The sequence below is a fragment of the Natrix helvetica genome, assembly GCF_964273705.1.
Source record: "Natrix helvetica genome assembly, chromosome: Z".
Lineage (NCBI taxonomy): Eukaryota > Metazoa > Chordata > Lepidosauria > Squamata > Natricidae > Natrix > Natrix helvetica.
The window spans coordinates 116,888,753-116,905,758 of NC_138554.1; the positions used below are offsets into that span (position 1 = coordinate 116,888,753).

General features: G+C 39.7%; 1 protein-coding gene across 1 annotated transcript in view; it reads left to right on the plus strand.

Moving 5' to 3' along the window:
* The window catches only part of ZNF804B (zinc finger protein 804B), a gene marked incomplete at its 3' end in the record, with an annotated part of 215,801 nt that overhangs the window by 134,426 nt on the left and 64,369 nt on the right, over positions 1-17,006 (plus strand). The gene's annotated exons all lie outside the window — the stretch shown is intronic.

The window sequence follows — 17,006 nt, forward strand, 5'->3', positions numbered from 1 at the left end:
GCTTCCTTAGGGAAGAAGAGCACTCTGTTGAATGGGGAGAGGGGTGAAAATGCCTAAGTTTATTCCCTCAGGTCCACCATTTTTCCTGCCATGTGCAACGTGACCTATGCTTGCCATTTCTTACATCTTCCAAGCTGTTTTTACATGTTCAAAAGGGGTCAGAGAGTAACCTCACAGGATAATTTAGCATTCCAGCCGCAACTATTTTTCTTATAATACTACTTCAGGGCACAAATGACCTTTCTTGCCCTCAGCACAATAACACTTTTTCTCAGTTCTTTTCCAGTCCAAACTGCAAGTCTTTCATGTTTTTTAGCTCAACAATGATTACTTCTATGGAGACCTCAGTTATTCATGTTGCTGCTATAACTAAAGGCACAGAAAGCAAATTTGCGGATAATGCTAAAACTTGAGGCAGAGTAAATAATGAGAATCAATGCAGCCAGTTTAAACTGATTTTATTTGGAGAAGAAAAGTTTGGCAATAATAACAAAATAAAGAAAATTATATTAAATGGTGGAAAATCTAAAATAATTATTATAGTTCTAAAGAATCAATCCATGTGATCTAAGCCAAAACCAAGAGTCAATCTGAATCCTGAACAGGATGAAAGATTTAAGGTATCAGAATAAATGGAACGAAAAATGGTAGATGAACCAAAATAATTGCTGTATCCAGCTAATTGAATCAAAAGATATGAAAACACTTGTTTATTCTGAACTTAATTTTGTTCAGATCTATGTTCCTCTGACTGAATTCTGAGGCATATTCTTGTTGCTTATCTTGCAACTACCCCAGTATATGACACAACAAAGATTTGTATCTATCCACTGGACATTTTTGATTGATATTCCCTGTGGAAATTTCAGAATTACACACAATACCTAGAACACCTCAAATAGTATCCCTGAACTGTAATAGAAAACGAGGAACAGTATTACTATCAATGGTAATAATCATGTAATTTGTATGCAATTACATAAATATATTTAACTATATTTAAATCAAACATTTTTCCTAAGCTCATGTCTTTGGCTTTGCATATTATAAAATACCATCCATCAAGTTCCTTAGTTGAAACCCATTTTCTCATGTGAAACAAAGTACTGTTCTCTTTGCAATGCTGTTTCGAAGATTTATTTAGCATAGTCTTTCATTGAAGCACATTGGTGCTTCAAAGTTTGCTCAGCCTAGGATTTCCTTTCTCGTCTGTTCAACATGTTATGACAGAACTATGTTACATTTTAGGATAAGGTACTCAATTGTTTTATTGGAAGGCAGAATGAATTAAATTTGCCATGTTGGATAATATGCAATAGTTTTGTAGCCTACTTCTGTATTTTATAGTAAACTTCATCATCATCATTCAAACCACCATCTTCAGAAAAAATAAATTTGTCATTTTGAATCCTTTTATTGTAAATAAGGGGAACAGAATTGTAATTGTAATGTGATATTTGGTAACTGAAGAAAGCAACTGGCTGTGAATAAAGTCTATTAAAAAAAAGTCACTGTTTGGCTCAGATGGGTGAAGAGAAAACTATGTTGCACCAACTGGCATTTGAATGTCTGCTTGCATATGATATACCTGACAAAACCATTTCCCTGCAACATCAGTCTGGTTACTTCCTTGGCCTTGAAAAAGAAGATGCCCTATGATAGCAAGTTTCTATCTAGAGATATTTCCAGAGGGTGCTTCACCTTTAGGAGCACCACAAGATGTCCTTGGAGCTAAGGGCCTTCCATTTTATTTCTGTATGGTCTATGGAAGTATGCTGCCAATATGCTACATGGTATGGGAGGATCTAATGCTAAAAATATAGTGTTATAGGGAAAGGGTAGGACAATCTAGATTAGCTGTGGATTTATATGAAAAGATAGGTGAGAATAGCAAATATAAGTGGCCTGGGAGTGAAACACTGAAATACTTGGCAAGAAGAGATATAGCAAAAAGACATCACTTGACTATTGTAGAAAAATGAAAGTAGATTGATGGCATACCTGGCCTGCTTCCAAATCAAAAGATATTCTCCAGGCAAGAACAGGCAAGTTCAGTTGGATGAAACTGGATGAAAGTGTTAATTTGTCATATACTACAATTAGTATATGACAAGTTAACACTTTCATCCAGTTTCGGTACTAGTATTATTAGTGCTAGTGCTAGTCCTATTAGTACTGTTACTACTATTAGTACTAATATGTACATGTAACATACATCTAACAAATTAAAAGGGGGAAGTTATCTCTCCCAGGAATAAACATTACAAAAGGTTAGTATGGCAGGGCAGAGAGAGGAATCAGTTGTAATGACATCATTTTAATCAGATGTTCCATTCAACAATATGCCAATTTTATGTCTGCTTATGGCTGATACATGTAGAGATGCTATTAGTGTATGATCCATGTTCAGATCTTTTGGCCATTAAAAAGAGAATCCATTTAACAGTCTCATTGGAATTATTTGAAGAATGGCATTGGATCACCCTTAGTTCTTTGTTTTCACCAAACAGACCCTCAAAATTTCATATCAACATCAAGTCTGTTTCAACTACCATCAAATTATCATTGTGTCTTAACTCTTGTAGCATGTACTATATGGTGCTACCTTCATAAAATGCTTGTTGATCAGTGCATCTATAAGGATGAAAACTAAGCGCAATTGCCACTTCTGTGCAAGACACAATTATAGTTTTGGTATTTATTTTTAAGTCTATAAATGACTTAAGACCTCAGTGTCAGCACCTCTCTCCTGTTTTTTAAATCTTTTGCTAATTGTCTATGGAGATTTTCAGTCATCCAGGTCATGAGTGTCCCAAAGCTGCTTTTTCAAGAGGCAACTGGACTTTCTGGCGAAACATCTTCAAAGAAAAACAAAAAAGTATGTTGCTAATCTTTAAAATATCCTTAAAATGTACAATCATTAAACTGAATTTCAGAAAAACTCCTTTTGAAGATGCTCTCATTGTCTGAGATTCATTTTTCTAGTATGTGGGAGCAAATATTCTCCTGCGTTGCTCCCAGGATATGAAATATTCCTTTGGGAAGTGCTCCCTCTGCATAGACATTATGTTACCATGTATCTCCTTCATAATATTATTATTATTATTAATAATAATAATAATAATAATAATAATAATAATAATAATAATATTAATATAATAATAATAATAATATTAATATTATTTTTCAGCTTAATTTTTACTTTTAATATTTCTTTATTTTGTATTTACATTTTAGGTTTCTTTTTAACTTTTTTATTAAAAAACGTTTCTTTGAACAAGAATAGAAAGTTGGAATGTCAGTGAAATAAAATTAAATATTTTTATATAATCTTCCTCAAATAAAACAAGTATAATCTCCAATTTTCTCAAACACAGTCACAAGTTACCATTAATTTATGAGAGTAACATTTCATTGTTGCTTTCAAAAAGAAAAGTAAAACTCTGGTTCAAACAAAATGGTTACAGACTGAGTCTCAGTTGAGATGATAAACAGCTTTCTCGGAAATCAGTGAGGATACCACCAGTAGTGAGATTCAATTTTTTTTTTACTGCTGGTTTGTGTGCATGGCAGGGGAAGGATACTGCAAAATCCCCATTACTACAAAATCCCCATTCTCAAAATTTCTGCTACTGGTTCTCCAGAACCTGACAGAACTGGATGAATACCAGCAGAGTTTGCATATTTTGCCTTCTTCTAAATGGCTATTTTGTGACTGGGTGCTTTAACAAAAGAAAGTCTATGGTCAGTCATTCTCAGATCTAGTCGTCTATGGTAAAAAGATTGGTTGTCTCTTTTCTAAAGTAACTACTCTAAGAGTTTAAATATTTGCCTGTCATGTTTGCTACTTAGATGATTCACTAGATGTATGTTACTAGCAACCATTTATATTTAATTGTTACAATACAAACATTACACATGGAAGTGTCAGAGTATTTTCATTCCACTAATTAGATATTCAAGATGTTTCTGTTTTTGTGGCTATAGTGTCTTATTCAAGTCACATTGGCTTTATTTTTAGCTCCCACTGAAGAATTCTTGATTTAATTACTGCATATGATATAAAGGGGAGTTATGAAGGCAGATGACATTGCAATACAACACTTGGAAATACAATGGGCTTCAAAATCCCTAATTCTTTATTAGCCAAAATGCTGACAGAATTATTTATTTTATTTTTCTCTATTTCTGTGTTGTTTTTAGCTAAAATAAAAAATGAAAGATGGAAGAATGCTTTCATGTAGCTATATTTCTATAATATTCTGTAGCATACACATTTAATAAATAAAACATATTAATCTTATTTTTGCCCCAGATATGTTTTTTCAAAGGGCAACTCGGCTTTCCTTGTTTTTCCTTGAAGATGTTTCACTTTTCCTCTAAGTAACTTCTTCAGTTCTTCAGAAACTTCTTGGATGAGAAGCGAAACCTCTTCAAAGGAAAACCAAGAAAGGCCCGATGTCTTTTGAGAAAGCACTTTTAAGACAACCATGACCTGAGAATCTCCATAGAAACTTGGGTTTAGCTAATACTCTCCATTACAAGGAGAGATTTGCACCTATGATACTATACTAAAATATGGCTTCCTTACATCCTTACTTAGCTAAATTCCAATTCCAATTCCAATCTCCTCTCTGTTGGTCATATTAGCAGGGGCCAGTGGGAATGATAACCCACCAATATATAGAGAACAAATATTCACTAGCTTAGGAAAAGGAGGTACTTGAAATGAAAGGTGTAATCCCAAGCACCACATAATGTATACAACACACTTCTTTTTTTTAAAAAATGGAACTTTTAATTATAATTTTAAAAAATTGGAACTTCAGTTATGATCTTTAAAAAAATAATATTCCAGACATTCTGTGTGAGTGCTTTTCTGAAAGGACTTTTTGCCCAACCCTGCAATTCTATGCTTACTTTATATGAAAACAAATTGATTGCTATTCAAGGCTTTTGGTTGCTAGCTAATAGAAAATCAGAAGTTTTGATTTCTAAAATAATATTGACAATCAGGAATGATTAGGAACAAGATCAGTTGAACTACATTTTATAAGCTAAAATTTGACTGTATAATATATATATATATATATTTAAATACTTAGTGTCTGAGGTAATGAAGCAGCTCCGTTTAAAGCAACAGGTTTATTTTCAACAGCAACCAGAACAAGACAACAACTTGCGCGCTGACAGCTCTTTTATACTAGCAGCTGTCAGCGCGTTAACCAATGGGAACACTCTAATTCTCCCGCCTGAACACAGTTGTAAAAGAACTTATTAGCTAATGCCCTGCCTGATTGACAGGCGAGGGCGGGACGCGTAAGGACGTAACACTCCTTCCGCCCAGCTAGTACACACATAGTCCTTGAGATAGGCAGGTCTATGATGGGTCCTTCCAGAACGCCTAGGCTCTGCTGCGTCAGTAACCGGATGTTGCTCAGGCCCTTCGCCGCTGGGAGGACTAGTTTCATCACCTCCTATGGACGACCCAGCCTGCTCCAAGTGTCCTGGAACTACAGGTAAGTTTACCAACGAGAACGTGGCGGTTGTAGCTGGGGAAACTAACAGTCCTGGAGATTATTCTGCTTGGTGCGTCTCTGGCCTGGCCAGGCAGTCAGTTTCGGGTATCGCTGTAGTTCTTGGCAGGCCAGAATGACTCTGGTCCAGTTTGCATCTCCGCAGCTGGTCTATATGACGCCTCCACAGACGCCCATCCTCCAACTGGACCCTATAAGAACATGGCCCTGTTATCTGAATAATCTGTCCTGGAACCCATTTAGGATCACCTATACAGTTCCTTGCAAATACCCCTTCCCCCAGTTGAAATGTACGAGTTCCATCGTATTGTAATGGATTATCAGATTGGTAAGAGGGATGTAATCGGTCCAATGTTGTCCGTAATTTGCGACCCATGAGGAGTTCCACAGGACTTTTACCTGTTGTGGGGCAAGGAGTTGTGTGTTGGGCTAATAAGTAGGTATTAACCTTGTGCTACCATGGCCCTGAGCCCATGCGGCTTAAGGCTTCCTTTAGGGAGCGCATGGCTCGTTCTGCTCTACCATTGCTCCGTGGATGGTAGGGAGCAATTAAAGCATGTTGGATTCCTAAACTGGCTAAAAATGTTTGGAATGTGGCAGAGGTTAGCTGAGGTCTATTATCGGAGACTACAGTGTCTGGAATACCATGTGTGGTGAATAAACGTTGTAACATTCTTATTGTGGATTCAGAAGTAGTGGATTGCATCGTGCAAAGTTCAACCCATTGAGAGAATGCATCAACTACAATTAGAAAAGTGTGTCCTTGTATGGGGCCAGCAAAGTCTATGTGTATTCTGGACCATGGTCCCCTTGGCAAGTCCCACTCTTTTGAGGGGGCTGCTGGAGGAGCTGCTCTAGAAAGCTGGCAGGGACTGCAAGACATTACCCAAGTGGATATGTCGGAGTACAAGTTTGGCCACCATACATATCCTCTAGCTAATGCCTTCATTCTGGCAATGCCTGGGTGACTGATATGCAGGTGCTGCAAAATGTCTTTATGTAATATGCTGGGGATTATTACTCGGGAACCCCAAAGCAAGCAATTCTTAAGTTCAGAGAGTTCGGTTCTCAGTCTATAGAATGGTTGAAAAATTTCCGGAATTTGGTCAATAGGCCAACCTTGCCTAACCCAATCTAATACTTTTGCTAAGATGGGGTCTGTTTTGGTGTGAGCTGCAATATCAGTTGCTGATAATGGTAGCTGCAAATCGTCAATGAGTAGTACATTGGATGCTGGAGCGGGGTCTTGGGACACTATAGGAAGCGGGCAGCGACTTAAGGCGTCTGCATGGCCTAAGTGCTTTCCTGGTTTGTATTCCACACGGTATGAATATGCAGGAGCATGCGGGGCAAAAGAATGTTAGGTGTAGGTTTGTCACCTGCTAATATCCCCAGAAGGGGTTTGTGATCTGTTTGTAGTAGGAATTGCCTACCATATAGGTAGTGATGGAAACGCTTAATGCCAGCTACAGCTGCCAGGGCCTCCTTGTCCAATTAACTGTAATTTCTTTCCGCTTTGGACAAGGAGCGGGAGAAATAAGCAATTGGAGCTTCAGAACCGTTGGGGCATCTGTGGCTCAAAACTGCGCCTATCCCATATGGGGAGGTATCCGAGGCTAAAATAAGTGGAAGAGATTTAGTTTGGGAGGGATGGATGCCTTGCACATCAATGTGGAAACCTAAGAATTCTACGGAGGGAACCCCAAAATGGCATTTGGATTTTTTCAATTTAAGCCCCTTTTCCTTAAATCGTTGCAGAACATTTCTAAATTTGTGGAGCAATTCTTTTTTGAATTGGCAGCTATTAATACGTCATCAAAATAGGGTAAAACACCAGGGATTCCCTGTAGTATTCTCTCCATAATACTTTGGAATATCCCAGGTGCCACACAGACTCCAAATTGTAGTCTGCGGCAACGAAATGCCCCACGATGCGTGACAATCGTCTGGGCGTCTGCTGTAGCTTCATCTACCTTTAACTGCTGATAAGCTTGCGCTAGGTCAAGCTTAGCAAAAAAAATTCCTTTCCCTAAGGAGTGCAGCAGATGCTGCACCACTGGACCAGGGTAAGGGTGTGATTGTAGGGCTTTATTAATTATTGCCTTATAGTCGGCGCAGATCCTAATGAATCCATCCAACTTAATTAGAATGACTATAGGTGTCTCCCACCTGGAGTAATCAACTGGCTCTAATATACCTTGCTGCAATAATTTTTCCAGTTCCGCATCTACTTTGGCTTGTAATGCGAAAGGGACTCTCCTTGCCTTAAGCCTGATTGGTGTTACACTGGAATCTAAGTTAAAAGCAATAGGGCCCCCCTTAAATGTCCCTAGAGAATCGTTGAATACCTCATTAAATTCCTTGGTGAGTTCCTCAAATTCGTTGGACACACCAGTAGTGTGGATCCCTGTTATTTCTAACCCCAAGGTTTCAAACCAATCAAGCCCTAATAAAATGGCTAGAGGTTTGGATACAATGACCAGAGGCAGTTTTCCCTTAAAGTGGCCGTGCTCCACATAAAATTTTCCGCTCCCTTTAAGAGGGATTGGATTATTTTGGTAATCTTTTAAGATGCATTTGCATCTTTCCAATCGGCCTTCAGGGAACCTGGGCACCAGTTGCTTGAAGGTATCCCAGGCGATGATGGATTTAGCGGACCCCGTGTCGATCTCCATCTCGCAAGGTGTCCCCTCGATGCAGACAGTGATGTATTTCTTCTTGTGACTGCCTGCGGCAGCTGATGTTGTGTCTTCTTCCGTTTGAGGTTCCACGGCATAGCAGTCATCTGCACCTCTAAATGGTCTGTGATTGGTAGGTCTGTTGCTTGAACGGTTGAATGGTCTACCACTGGTGTCGGGGGACGGCTGAGTAGCCTTGCATACATAGGCTAGGTGCCCCATCTTTCCACAATACTGGCACACCGCTGTTTTGAATCTGCATGTGGACCGTAAGTGGTTGCCCCCGCAACTTAGGCAGCCCGCCTGAGGTAAATCATTGGGGATTCTTCTCCTCCTGGCGCCGCTTATATTCAAGCGGCTCATCTCTTTGGGCAGCCAAAATTCTTCTGCCGCTTCCACTGCTTGCTGATTTACCACAGCAGAAGGAATTGGAGGATTGTGTAGTGACTGATAACGCTTAATTTCAGCAGCCGATTGATCGGACTGCTCGGCTGCTCTGGCTTCATCCATGGCTATTAACAGATTTAAATCAGATCTAGCCAGTAACCGCCTTTGTAATCTGGGGTCTTTTACGCCGCAAATTAACTGCTCTAATAACGCGTCATCCAGATCAGGGAATTCACAGTGGATGGCTACGTTCCTTAAAGTGGCCATGTATTGGCTCACCGTTTCTGTTTCCCCTTGAATACACTGTCGGAAAGCATAGCGCCTTGCGAAATTTGTGTTGTATTTGTGCTGATAAATAAATAAAGGGAGACTAGTATATAAATATGGTATATACTATATTTATTTATCAGCACAAATACAACACAAATATAAAAAGGCAACCTTAAAAATAAATATATGGTTTTCTGCCTGGATGGTTTTCTGTAATGAGCTGAAGGACAGAAAGAGGGAGTAGTGAGCTTCCTCCCATATTTGGGCATACCAGGGGTTGTAACACAAATACATACCTATTTCCCTGGCCTAGCTGATAAGGAAGAGAGCCTGTGGCTTAGTGGCAATTACATCGGCCTAATATGCAATACAGCCCTGGTTCGATTCCCAGTAAGGGTATGGCTAGCTGATGAGACCTAAATAGGTTGAAATAGATCTATACTAGTCTCCCTTTATTTATTTATCAGCACAAATACAACACACACACACACACACACACACACACACACACACACACACACGTATATACATACATACATAAAGTACAACCAGATTGTGAAGGTGGTTTTGATCCCAGCTTCCAAAAACTGGTTATGTAGCTTTATATTGTTTTGAAGGGCAAAGTATACAAAAAACTGAATGTCATGTCCTCAGATCAACTTAACATAATTTTATAAGGTGTGGTGGGATTCAAATAATTTAACAACTAGTTCTCCGCCTTTTCCCTTCAACAACCACTTCACCAAACTGCTCAGAAAGTTAACAACCGGTTATCACGAAGTGGTGCGAAGTAGCTGAATTCCACCACTGTATAAACCAAAGACTTTCACCTTTCCAGATGTATTCTTGTTTATTTTTTTCTTAGAAAAAAATTCAAATCTGCAAATTAGATAATGGTTAAAAACATTGGTCTCCACTGAATTATCTTGTTAAACCACATATAGTTTCTTTCGTTTTTCTTCTTTTTGAAGAAGTCAAGCATTGCATTTCCGTTTTACTGAATGTAGGCTACATCTAGAGTGTGTATGGCCACAACTAGAGTTTCCTTTTATTGTTATCTTTTTCTCTCACATTAGCTTTTGATAGTACTCTAGTCCTCCAGAACTGATATGGAGGATGCTTAGTGGAGGGAAGAATTATTTTAACCATTTTCTATGATGATGTTGTTGTTGGTAACACAAAAATTTATGCTGTGTGCAAACTTTCACTGATGTAATAAAAATACTACCGTAATGCCAATTCTGATTTTTTCCCTTAAAGTCAACACATTAGTTTTTGCTTTTTGCTATAATACATTAGAAAACAGTATAACAACTTTTTCCATGCATCATTCATTCATTTTATAATAACAAGTTATGCTGAGTGAAAAATGTAAGTCTGCTGCTACTGTTATATTGTCAGTGCAGCTTCTGAAAACTGTACTTCAAAATAAACAAGACAAGTAGTTCACCATAACTTGGTTTTGAGGGTACAGAATAATAGATTTGAAAGGGACCTTGAAGGTCTTTTACCCAAGCAGGAGACCCTATAGTATACTATTTCAGACAAATGGCTGTTCAGTCTCTTTTTAAAAGCATCCAGTGATGGAGCATAGACAACTTCTGAAGGTAAGCTGGTTAATTATTCTCAATTGTTCCTCAGTGGTCTTGTAGGCCAGCTCTTACACTTTCTACTATATGGGTCTTCTGCCCTTCAAAATAAGCCATTGGCCCTAAGTGACTTCTTCCTCCTCATTTAGCAGTCTAGCACAATGTCTTTTCCAATAACTATAAATCCAAATAAAAATGAAGCATTCAGCATACTGCTCTTTCTCTGAATGGCAAGATCATTGAGCTGTCAAATAAATGTTCCAAGCTGGATATTTTTTTTGATGAAGAAACATTGAATTACCACACGCTGGGAATATTATTACAGTTTTGGCAGCCAGTATAATTCACCTTGGCCAAATAATTTCATTTGACCATTCCTCCAATATTATTACCTATCATTCAAAAATTAACTATTTATGATTGCCATATAGGACATGAGAAAAATATTTTATCACAGTGTATGTATGTGACCTCAAGTGCACAAATTGCCCTTGTTCCCATTTGAATTATTACAGTGGGTTTGCTGAGTTAGTTTGAGCTGAATCATTAAATCAATTCAGACTGAATCTACCAAATTGAATCAATTTGATACTAGTCTGTCCGTGCACATCAAAACTTATTACAAAATTCATTCAAATCAGTTTGAACCAAATAATAGAAAACATATAAATTTGATCTGATTTAGATCAAATTCAGAGAAATGAATATTTATTTACGAAAGAAAAAGCCTAAATTATCTACATGAATATTTTCCCCAATTCTATCCCCAATATTAGTATTTGATTGAAATAGCACATAACTGGTTCACAAGTACATGAGATAGGGTGAAAATAGATTTACATTTAAATTCAGCAGTAACCATAATTCAATGAGTACATGTTAGCAGTGAAAGTAAAAGTACTTAAGTAGATTTCACTGCCTTAGATTGCATCTACCAGTTTGGCAATTTAAATCAGAATAAGTAACTAAATTCATAAGATGTTCTTATGTTGATAGAACATAAAAATAAAATGACCTACTAAGATAAGATAGTACATTTTAAGTTTTTAACTGGTAAACAGTTCAATGTTGTATGTTCCCTTCTTTTATAATGCAGCTGAAGAACTAAACTGATTACAAAATACAATATAATTAATACTGTCTGATTAAGAAAGAAAAAATGTCACGATCTTTTGTGATTTAATTCTTGCTAGCTTTAAATTAGAACAAATAATTCATTAATTTTTCTTGATGCATGTATTTTACAAAATACAAACAACATTCTTCTAATTGGATGTTGCTTACAACTATAATCACAGGTATTGACTATCATTTAGATTGGCTTATGATCTCTATTATGCATTGTTATCTATTTCTCTTTGAATTAAGAAACAATCTCTCTTTCATGTCCTGTTGCACACACACACTGGCTTGATTTACAAACGGTTTATTGAAGAGCAGCACTCCAGGAAGTTACAAAGGCAGCCAGAGAGCTGCCAGTGCAAATGCATATAATGCTCTGGAAAACTCAGGGGAGTGAACCTTGCCTAGCAGCTAGGCAGTTTGAGATTTCAGTCCAAACAGAGTGTGGATTCATAGAGGCAACACAGACCATGACAGTCCAAGAATCAAACATTGGAAAGGTTAGTCAGGTGATGTGACTAGAGTGCCAAGAGCCAAGAAGCAGAGAAGGAAGCAAGGATACAGGAATACAGTTGAGAAGTGGTGAGTTGTTCCCCGCAAAGAGCTGATGCTACTCTTCAACAGACTCACATGCCACTGTGGCTCAACTGCAGGCAAGGGCACCTTTCTTCTTGAGCAAGTGCCCCCTTCAGCATTCCAAATAAATTAAATGACTTCTCCGAAACCTATTCCTACTCCACAATTTCTGTAGAATCTACCTCAATAAACTGGCTGATTTTTCTGCCAGCTCTGGTAAATTGGCAACTTGAAGAATTACGCCCTCAACCTCTGAGTCTGAGCAATTAGACTAGCTCCTAACATTTCACCTCTGTTTCTTAAAGTAGCAGGATAGGTATAAATGTCAAGTTGTTGTCAAGCAAACCTCTCTTTTGCACAATATTATATTATATGATAAAATTGATAGATTCGATAGCTAAAAATGAGTCATAATTACCTAGATTATTGTAATTTTTGATAAGTGTCAATTATCGTTGGGCCTAGATTTGTTTGTTTCTCATGTAGACTGTTCAATTCCAGGTGACTCAGGAGTTCACAAAGTTTAAAAAATAGTTCTAAAAAAAAAATCTGAGGGAACAAAATCGTCTTTTCCCATCTCTCTCTCCATCTTAAAGGGGCCAATGCAGCCATTTTAAACCAAGGAAGCAAGATCCAGTTTTTTAAAAAAGAATGCGTACAGAGGGGTGAGAAAGGACAGGCTAATTATAAAATGACCAGTACATGCACTGCTGTTGCCCTGTCAATTAAAGTCTCTCCTTAGCCAACCCAACAACTTTTGGCTATAAAGGTTGAGCAGAGGCAGCTGGTGGTGATGGTGTGTGGGAGAGAAGGAAAAAGCTATATGGTCTTCCATGGAAATAAAAAGCCTAAAGCAGATAGAAAAAGATACTGTTTGCCAGTAGTAGGACTCAAGGAGTAATAGTTGGAGGAGCAGTAGGAGAGTGGAATAGAGAGCAGTAAGTATTATGTTTCAGGGCTTGTGTATGTGTTGCCTAGGAACCTGTGTTGGCTTTCTTGGGCTTTGGAGCAAAGTAAGTTGGCCATACATAAAAAGAACCCATTACTTTGGGCAAGATGGGAAGCATTCCATTCTTTGTGGAGATATTACTCTAAAAGGCAGGAGCAGAGCCAAAAAAGGTCAGTAATAGAGAAGAATTTAATAGTACTTAGATGGTATTAGCACACAAATGTGCTAATTAGCCAGCAAACGGACATAAATTTATGAGCTAATGGCAGCTTAGAATTCTACACTATAGTGGACCACTAATTAAGAAGTAGTCATTAATATTAACTTTAAGCATTTGCATACTACAATGCCTTCTTCAGACCAGCATAGAATAGATTAGAGTGATAAAGACTATCTTTATCTTGTGTTGATATGTATGTACATATGTATGTATGTATGTATGTATGTTTCTGAATGTAAAAGATTTTTCTCTGATTTGAGAATTCTTGAGTTCTACAGAATTTATATTAAAAATGTTAGTTTATTTTCATTTTGGTGATCTAGGTGACTGACAAGCATATTTGTGCAAAAATTAAATAACGCTTTCAGCTTCTTACTATTGTGAAATTTGGAGATTTGTAAAGAAAAATGATATAATTTACAGATAGTTTTAAGATTATGATTGGAATTTCCATTGTCATGTGGTTCTAAAGCAGTGGTCGGCAAGCCGCGGCTCGCGAGCCACAAGCGGCTCTTTACACATTTTAATGTGGCTCTTCTGTGTGCCGGATTATTATCCTCCCTAATCATTGTGGATCGAAAAGAAAAAAGGGAAAGGGGCACTTGTTTTGAAGCGCCTGCTGCCCTCCCTCCTCTCGGGCACTTCAAAACAAGCGCCCCTTTCCCTTTTTTCTTTTCGACCCACAATGATTAGGGAGGATCCTGAAGTTGGGCGGGGACGAGAAGCGAGGAGGCAGAAAAAGAAACGCAGGCTAAGGAGCTTCCCCCCCGCCCCCTCCCAGCAAAAATCTAACCGGGGAGCCGGGCAGTAGCAAATTAGCCAATCATGCGAGGAAAGCGAGGTCTGACCGGGTGGGCAGCGAAACTCCAGGGCTCTCTGTTCTAATTCCCCGTGAAAACTGTTGCCTCTGAAGCGTTTGCTCTACTGTTTGAAACTTTAAGCATCCCTTTCCCTTTTTTCTTTTCAACCCACAATGATTAGGGAGGATCCTGAAGTCGGGCGGGGACGAGAAGCGAGGAGGCAGAAAAAGAAACGGAGCTCCGTTTCTTTTTCTGCCTCCTCGCTTCTCGTCCCCGCCCGACTTCAGGATCCTCCCTAATCATTGTGGGTTGAAAAGAAAAAAGGGAAAGGGATGCTTAAAGTTTCAAACAGTAGAGCAAACGCTTCAGAGGCAACAGTTTTCACGGGGAATTAGAACAGAGAGCCCTGGAGTTTCGCTGCCCACCCGGTCAGACCTCGCTTTCCTCGCATGATTGGCTAATTTGCTACTGCCCGGCTCCCCGGTTAGATTTTTGCTGGGGGGGGGGAAGCTCCTTGGCCTCCGTCTCTTTTTCTCCCTCCTCGCTTCTTGGGGCTCCACCAATGGGGGAGCAAGGCCCAGCACCAGGCTTTGGGCTAACACAGGGGTCTGTAAAGTTGGCTGTTTTAAGACTGGTGGACTTCAATTCTCAGAATTCTGGGAATTGAAGTCCACCAGTCTTAAGAGCCAATTTTGCAGATCCCTGGGCTAATATGATTGATGCCCTTGGTAGACTTCAATTCTCAGAATTCTGGGAGTTGAAGTCCACAAGTCTTCAAGCTGTCAGGTTTGAAGACCCCTGGAGTTTTTTTTTCTAAAGGGTTAGGGGTGCAAGGATCTTGTAACTTGACAGCTTTAAGACTTGCATGCTTCAAATGCCAGAGTTTATTGAAACTAAAAACAGTGTACCATCCTATGTATTTTCGGTTTTAAAAATGTGGCTCTCAAAATAAATTTCAATCGTGGTTTTGGCGAGATTTGGCTCAGTTGAAAAAAAAGGTTGCCCACCACTGTTCTAAAGCATAGTTTCAAAAGTTTGCAACTGACTTTTGAGTGAGTTCAGCCATTATCAACTGAATAAAGAAGAAAAATGAATGTGTCAACGCCTAAGGCGTTTCCATGACTACTATCAACTTGAGAAGGGGGGGGGGGAAATGCCATGCATACTTTTGGCCAGAGTAAAAGTCTCAGAGTAAAAGACGACCATGTACTCCTGGTGCGCCAAATACTGGAGAAACTTCTGGCAACCAACCTGTACGTCAAGGTATCAAAATGTGAATTCCACCATGCATGGTTAGATTACTTGGGTTACCGAGTGTCAAATGAGGGAATAGAGATGGACCCAGCGAAAGTGCAAGCCGTCCTAAGCTGGCATCCCCCTCGCACCCGCAGACAGCTACAAAGCTTCCTAGGGTTCGCGAACTTCTACAGGCAATTCATCCCCTCCTTTGTGAAGATTGCCAAACCCCTGACAGACCTCCTGAAGACAGGGAGCCCAGGAACGAAACCTCATCCGGGACAACCCCTACCATGGGACCTAACCTGCCAAGAGGCGTTCGAGACACTAAAAGAAATGTTTGCAAAGGAGCCAGTGCAGAAGCATCCTGACCCCGATCAACCTTTCGTGATCCAGGCAGACACCAGCGATGTGGCAGTGGGAGTGGTGCTACTACAAAGAAACAACAAAGGAAACTTACAACCCTGTGCCTACACCTCCCACAAGCTCACAGACACAGAGAGACGATGGGCCGCATGGGAAAAGGAGGCTTTCACAGTGAGATGGGCACTGCTAACCTGGAGACACCTGTTGGAAGGGGGCCAGAAACCATTTGAAGTCTGAACTGACCACAAAAATCTAGAGGCACTTAGGACCCCATGGAAGCTATCACCCAAACAAGTCGGATGGGCTCAATACTTCAACCATTTTGATTTTGTTTTAAAGCACACTCCAGGGGGGAGGAACTTTCTAGCTGACGCCCTCTCCCACATGCCTCAGTACAAATGCGAACGGGAGGACATAGTGGACGCCATTATTCCCTCTACCCAAACCACTGCCCAAGTGACCACCAGATGGCAACGTCATGACTGGCAAGACCAACTTGCAAGCAACCTAACCATGAGGCTCAAAACTGAACTGCTAGCAGACCCCTGGTTCCAAACCAACCAACACATCTTGACAAAGAGAGATGACCTTGCATGGAAGGTCCCTCTATGTCCCAGAATCCCTACGTACCTTAGTTCTCCAGAGGAGTCATGATGCCGAACCAGCAGGCCACTTTGGGTTCCTAAAGACTTTACACTTAGCCCGGAGGCAATTCTGGTGGCCTGACATGAAGAAAGATGTAGATAGTTATGTGAAAAGTTGTACCATTTGCGCCACAATGAAGAGACGACCAGGAAAACCCCCTGGGCTACTGCAAACAGTAGCAGAGCCAACGAGGCCGTGGGAGGAGATTGCAATGGAGTTGTCAAAAAGTGGGGGAAATACAGTGATTTGGATTGTAATAGAACTGTTCTCCAAACAGGCACACTTCATACCGTGTAGTGGACTACCCTCAGCTCACAAACTGGCTAAACTCTTCGTGAAGCATATCTACTGACTGCATGGAGTACCTCAAAGAATTATCTCAGACAGAGGGGTCCAGTTCATGGCTAAGTTCTGGAGGGAGTTCCTGCGGTCCATTGGATCATCTTAGGGCCTTACTTCAGCTTTTCATCCGAGCACCTATGGGGCAGCAGAGAGACTGAATGCCATGGTAGAGCAGTACCTGAGGTGTTATTTGAACTATCAGCAGTCCAATTGGGCAGACCTTTTATCTTTTGCTGAGGTTGTGTACAATAATCCTGTCCACAGTAGCACAGGACTCACGCCATTCAAA